Below are 6,587 nucleotides of genomic sequence, written 5' to 3'. Positions count from 1 at the left end.
GTAGTAAAAGAAGTTTTTGATTGGTCGCGGGTGGCCAACTTGATCTGATTGTAGCCGGAATATCCGTCCATGAAAGAGAACATGGCATGTCCTGCCGTGCTATCGACTAGAAGATCGATGCTTGGAAGTGGATAGTCATCCTTCGGAGTTGCCTTATTGAGGTCTCTGAAGTCTATGCAGATCCTCACTTTGCCACTTTTCTTTGGGACAACGACGATATTGGCTAACCAATCTGGGTAGTCAATAGCTCGAATAAATCCTGCTTTGAGCAGATCTTCAAGTCCTTCCTTGACTTGTTGTTCTATTCTGGGATCCATTTTTCTCAGCTTTTGCTTAACTGGTTTAGCATCCGGCTTTAAGACAAGACGGTGTTCGACTAATTTGGGGTCTAAGCCCGGCATGTCTTCATATGTCCATGCGAACACTTCTTCATGCCGCTTGAGAAAATCTGTAAGTCTTTTCTTTTCTTCCGGATTCAGACTGGTTCCGATCTGGAGAATTTTGGGATCTTCCTCTGAACCGATATTGACACCTTCAGTTGGATCTTGTACTAGAGGAGATGGTTCGTCCTGCTTCTGAACTGCGGCGAACTCCGGTAATTCCTGAAGAGACTGATCATATTCTACACAATCATCAGACTGCTTTGCACTCTTGTCATTTCCGGTGCTTGCTTTGATTCTGTGAATTGCTGTCGACTTCTGAAAGGCCTTGGGATTGAGAACGAGCTTCTTGATTGTCCGAGAAGTCATTCTAAAATTTTGGAGAAGAAATTTGGTTCAGACAAATTGGCCTATAGTAAGACAAGCAATCATTTGAAGAGAACCATACATAAAATGACATTGAATTATAAAATGATGAGACAGACAAAAAGGGAGTAGATGGCATCCGGATAGACAAAGAAACTTGGAATTTTATTGATTGAATTGATCAATGACATTGGTAAAATGAGACATTTATTTGGAAAAGAATAGAAAGGAAATAACAAATGGTCTTCATTGTGCCCCTTTGACAAAAACAGTCTTCCTTGATGAGCTTCCTCCGGAGAACCCCAATCCTGCCCTGTGGGGACGATGTTTCTGGATCATTGGCTCGATGCGGCCATCTTCATTCTTGCCGAGTCCCTTGAAGGGTTGATAGCTATGCTTCAGGAGTAAATCAAATCCCTTTCTTGACTTCATGAATTGAGAAAACAAGGGATGATCCTTAATGGTGCTGTAGTCGATTCGACCTCCAACCTTGAAGAATTGAGGACCTTTCCATCGTGTCGTGGCTACTGTGTGCAGAGATGGCTCTGATGGTGCCCGAAGTATTTCTCGATTCTCCCCGAGATTGATCTCTTCACTTTCCCTGATGCTGGGAATATCTGCATTGAATGATGGCCGGGGAATCATGGGCTGTGGGAGCCTTTCTTCTGGGTCTTCTCCCAGTATTGTGGTAATCATTCCACCTTTTGACCACTTCACGCATTGATGGAAAGTAGAAGGCACTGCATTAGCGTTGTGAATCCATGTCCTTCCGAGCAGCAAGTTGTAGGTTGGTGGTACGTTAACCACATGAAAAAGCACTGAATGCACTGAATAATTAATGAACACCTCCAGGAATATCTTGCCCTTGGCCGTTTGACCATGATTGTCAAACCCATAGATAGTGATGGGATCCGAAATATATTCTTCATCCTTGATCCCTAATGCTTTTGCGGTCATTTCGGGACATATGTTGAGGCTACTACCTCCATCGACCAGCACATGGGGAACCGTCATTCCTCTGACTCGAACGACAATGTACAAGGCATTATTATGAAAGGAATGAGGCTTTGGAAGGTCCTCATCTGAGAAGGTGATTGGTGCATTGGTCATGGCAGAGTTCACAATCTGTGCCATGTCTTCAGGAGTGGTACTGGGCTTAACTTTGATTTTCCTGAGCAGATCATCCAGTACTTGTCGGTGCTTGCTGGAATTCTTGGCCAAGTCAAGGATAGAGACATTGGATAAAGCAGTCAGAGGCTTCTGACTTGAATTCTCCATCCTGGGTCTAACGATTTGCTTGAAGAAGTCAGGAGTTCTTTTTGATTTGGGAACTGACTTCACAGGTGCTTCCGCAACTTTCATTTTACCGAATGCTGAAATTAAGTCCATCTTCTTAGAATCTGGAGCTGCTTGTCGTAGCACCGTCACCTGATGCTGAACTTGGAGATCTTGCGCAGAACATGGCTTGATATGTTCATGCGGTAGAAAGGGTTGTGCAGACACTACTGCTGTGGTGTGTGAAGGGAAGGGGTGATTGAGAATGTCCACTTTCTCTTCTTCTTCTCCTTCTACCAATAGATTCTTTTCAATGAGATCTTGCACGATGTTTTTGAGAACAAAGCAGTTCTCGGTGTTATGTCCCACTGTCCTGTGGAACTTGCAGAACTGATCTTTGCATTTCCCCATGGGCACAGGGGGATCGGCCAATCTGGGCAATTTGACCATCTCTTTTGATAGCATGTACTCGAGCACATCCTCGAGTGATTGGTCAAGAGGAGTAAACTTTCTGTCGTAACTCCATCCTTCATGTTTGGTCTTCTCACGCAGTTTTGGCCCTTGATCCTGCTAAGGAGGCTTGCTGAACTGAGGAGCAGGCTTTGCTTTCTGATCCTTGTTGTTCGAACTGCCTGAGCTGTAGCAGTAATCTTTCTTCTGCCCTTTGTGCTGATTACGGCCTTTGTTGTTGTTGTTAGCAGAATAAGTGAAGTGAGCTTTTTTTTTCTGTTCACCATGGTAGTTGCTCTTGGAAAAGGTGAAGCCTTCATAGACTCCATTTTCCACACTTAGTTCGAGCCATTCGGCTCGTTCAGTCAGCTCAATGAAGGTCCTGGACGGCGCTGTGAAGATTAATCCTCTTAACGGTTGCGAGAAATTGTTGAGGATTAAGGACAATGCATGCCTTTCCGAGATAGGATCTCTCATCTTATTACAGGCTGATCTCCACCTGTGAATGAAGTCCCGTGCTTTTTCATTCTCATTCTGCCTTAAATTGCAGAGATGACTTAATGTAGGCAGCGCTTCTGTGTTGAACAAGAAGCGTTCAATAAAGAGATTTACAACTTTATCGAACTCCTTGAGCTCGATGGGGTTGATATGCTCAGCATACCACTTGGCGGCAACTCCTTCCAAGCTGCGGGGGAAGCATAGAAACAATGCTCGGTTATCCCTTCTAAACCGAGAGCATTCAGCAAAGAAAGTGGCGAGATGAGCTTTTGGGTCGCCAGAACCATCGAATTTGATGAATTTTCGGGGCAGATTCTCCAGATCATCATCCCCTTCTAAGCCGTCATAGAAGTCCTCACTGGTGAAGACTTTCTTGCCCTTGTCGCGGGCTTGCAGATCCTTGACAACTCGGGCCATTTCCTTGAATTGCGCTTGCAAAGACTCTTCTTTATCTCTGCTCTTTGATCTGCGGCTTTTACTTTGGCCACGCTTCTGAAATGCCGGAGGCACCTCATATTCTTCATCTGTGCTTTCAGTTGAATCTGATTCATCTGAAATCTCTTCTGGTTGGATCTGTTTCTTGGGAGCCTTCTTACCCCTGCGACCATGGAACTTTTCTCTGAATGGATTCCTTTCTGAGCTGGTTCCGGGCTGCTCATTCATCATTTTGTTCATCATTTTTCTGAACATGGCGTACATTTGAGGGTCTATGCCATCGTCTTCTTGTTGCTGCTCTCGACTCTTCTTAGATCGAGGGGAACTCACCTCTTCTTCCGAGGCTGACGAGTACTGGGATGCCGTGGTTCTTTTGCCTGATCTTGTCTCAACCATCAAATGGTATGGATGCTCTCTGCAGGGCAAAGACCGGATTAGATTATGAGGGAATTAGCTTTTGGAAGAAATATTTGCTGAAAATATGGTAGACAATTTGGAAAAAATGTCCCATTACTAGGGACTGAGTCGTCATAAGAATCACGACAATTGTGTTGTCATTCCTTCTGCAAAAGAAATAAACAACGAAAATATGCCTTGTTACCTAGGCGAGGTCGTCAAACCACAATAGAAGGAAAGAGAATTTTATTAAAATGAGAAAAATAAGATTTTATTGATCTTGACAAAGAGGTGGGGGACAAACAATTTGCCACCATTCACGATAGTCGGCAGACACTCTAGGACCTGGAAAGATTTTAAGAGAGACAAAGGAATCCCAGCCGTAGCGGGCAGAATGATATGCCCCGGACCATTGTGCGGAGGTGAGATCGAACTCTGCCATAACTCCTGATAACAGTCGGGCTTCGACATACTGCTGCCTCTGGGAGAACTGCCAAACAGATCTCTCTGGTTGGTAGTAAGTGCAGAAGAATGGTCCCAGCAACTTGAACCGCTTGCCATAAGCGTACGTATATCTGGGAGGAGATATTTGCCGATCAAAATAGTCCCAAACAACGTCATCCTCTTGAATGTTGTTGATCATAGACCGGTACTGCGCCACTGGAAGGAGTTCTTGACCATTGTATCTGAAAGAGCTTGCTCGGGCTGGAACGTGTTGGAAAAACCAGGACTGAAGTGCGTAGATGCATCCTTCAACTAAAATGGACTCTCCAAGTGAGAATCGAGTCAGACCTCGATATAGGAAGGCGAGCGCTGCCATGGCTATAGAGAGGCGATTGGTTTGCCGACTTCCCCATCTTCTCATAAGCTGGATTATCCTGATGTCCATGTAGTTCTGTCCATCTGGGAAAAGGGACAGTCCTACAGTGCATAGAACCATTGCATTCTGAATCTTTTCTTTGGCTGTTCTTGATAGCGAGCTGACTTCGATGAAGGTCCCGTACTGGCAGTACAACTCAAATAGGTCAACATATTCATTTCCTTCTAACTGGATTAGGGGCCAAGATCGGCGGCCTGTCATACGAGCTAAGGAGTCTCGGGGGTCCAAACCCTTGACATTGATAAGGAATTGATGCTCTAAGGGGTCGCTTGGTCGACCAGCTGGTTCTGGCAACCCCATGATTTCTGAAAATTCATCCATTAAAACAGTCATTTCTCCCCATGGGAACCAGAAGGTACACGTTCAAGGATTCCATCGCTCCGCCATTGCATGGATCAGGTTGCCATTAATGGTCTGCTTTCCGACTGCTGATGCCAGCTCTAATCCGCACTCGCTCAAATGGTCCGAGAACATTCGGGAAAAGCTCTTTAGCCAGGAATAATACCACCGGGGAATGAAAGTTCCGGTGCTAAGGGCTCGATGTTCAGGATGACCTTGTCGCACCTCGAAGAAGATGTGACCTTCAGGAAAGATAGGATCGACTTGACTGGATGCCATCGAACTGAAAACAGAGAAAGACTCAGAATGAGACTTAGGAAAATGTGAGAAATTTTGAAAAATTTTGCAGGCAGGATGAAAATGCAACTAGAAATTCGAGATCCAGTAGAAAGGTAGAATGTAAAATCGCCTGGAGTTTTGAAAGAAATGGGATATTTGAAAAAAATCATCCAGGGTTTGAGAAAAAAACCTTGTGGAAAATAAGGATATTTTGAAAAAGACCTAATGAGTTGAAAAACATTGGGAAACATGAAGAATTGAGAAAATCATACATACAATCTCATCCTGCACAAACATTTATGCACATTCAGCACTCCCTAAAAGGCTGACTCTAGATGAATCAATTGGAAAACAGTTGTAGGACCCTAATCCTAACTCTAGGTTCAGATCATCTTTGTCCAATCCAGTTACGCCGATATACCCGAATCGAAATCCGAGGTACGTGGCATAGAATTTCAACTCCGGTTCTAAGGTAAGGTTTTCCAACATCCTTGAGCGCCTACCGATATACTTCGGACTGTGGCCCGCGGTACGTGGTAGGGGGGTGTTAACCCAAATAGTTGGCCCAGTTGTGAGGCTCTGTCCCGAACTATGGTTCTGGAAGAGAGCCCAGCAACGTGAAGACCGGGTAATGATAGGTAATTGAGGGTTTTGAAAAATGATCACATGCAAGAAATAGAAGGCTCTAAGTCCTAGAGAGATAGACTTTTGAAAATCTTTGAAGAAGCATACATTGTTTGCATTCAGATCCTAAATTGAGGAGAGTTGTATTTAGACCTAAGTCTATGTGAGCATGAAAATATCTCCTCAATATGGTCCTACCAAACCATGCCTAAGCTATATGCATTCAATGTCAGCTGGGTCAGAATCTAGGCTCCTAGGCTCACATGATATTGAAAGTAAAAGAGCTGACATTTTGTGAACATAATTTTGATAATTAAACTAAGTCAAGCATAATTTAGGTCAGACAAGGACAAGTCCCATCTCGGTCGCCAAACCTGTTCTCGTTGCAAAATTTTTCCCCCGTCTTCTCTTCCTTGCGAAAGAGAGAGAGGGGAAACGCTTTCGCGCTTCAAACTTGACCGGATTTTGGAAATGGTTTTGAAATACTCGCCTCTGTTTTGAAAATTGCGGGAAAATCCATGGGATGGGGCTCGACCTGTCGGTACGAGGTTCGACCGTTCCTGCCGCCTTTAACAGGGGTAATCGAACCAAGGACCAAAATTGTGCTTGACTTAATTAAATCATCGAAATTATGTTCTATCCTATATGCACAGAGAATTCAGGCA

Source organism: Nuphar pumila, chromosome 16, assembly GCF_984573655.1.
Source record: "Nuphar pumila chromosome 16, dmNupPumi1.hap1.1, whole genome shotgun sequence".
Classification (NCBI taxonomy): Eukaryota; Viridiplantae; Streptophyta; class Magnoliopsida; order Nymphaeales; family Nymphaeaceae; genus Nuphar; species Nuphar pumila.
Note: the sequence above shows the minus strand (reverse complement) of the source record.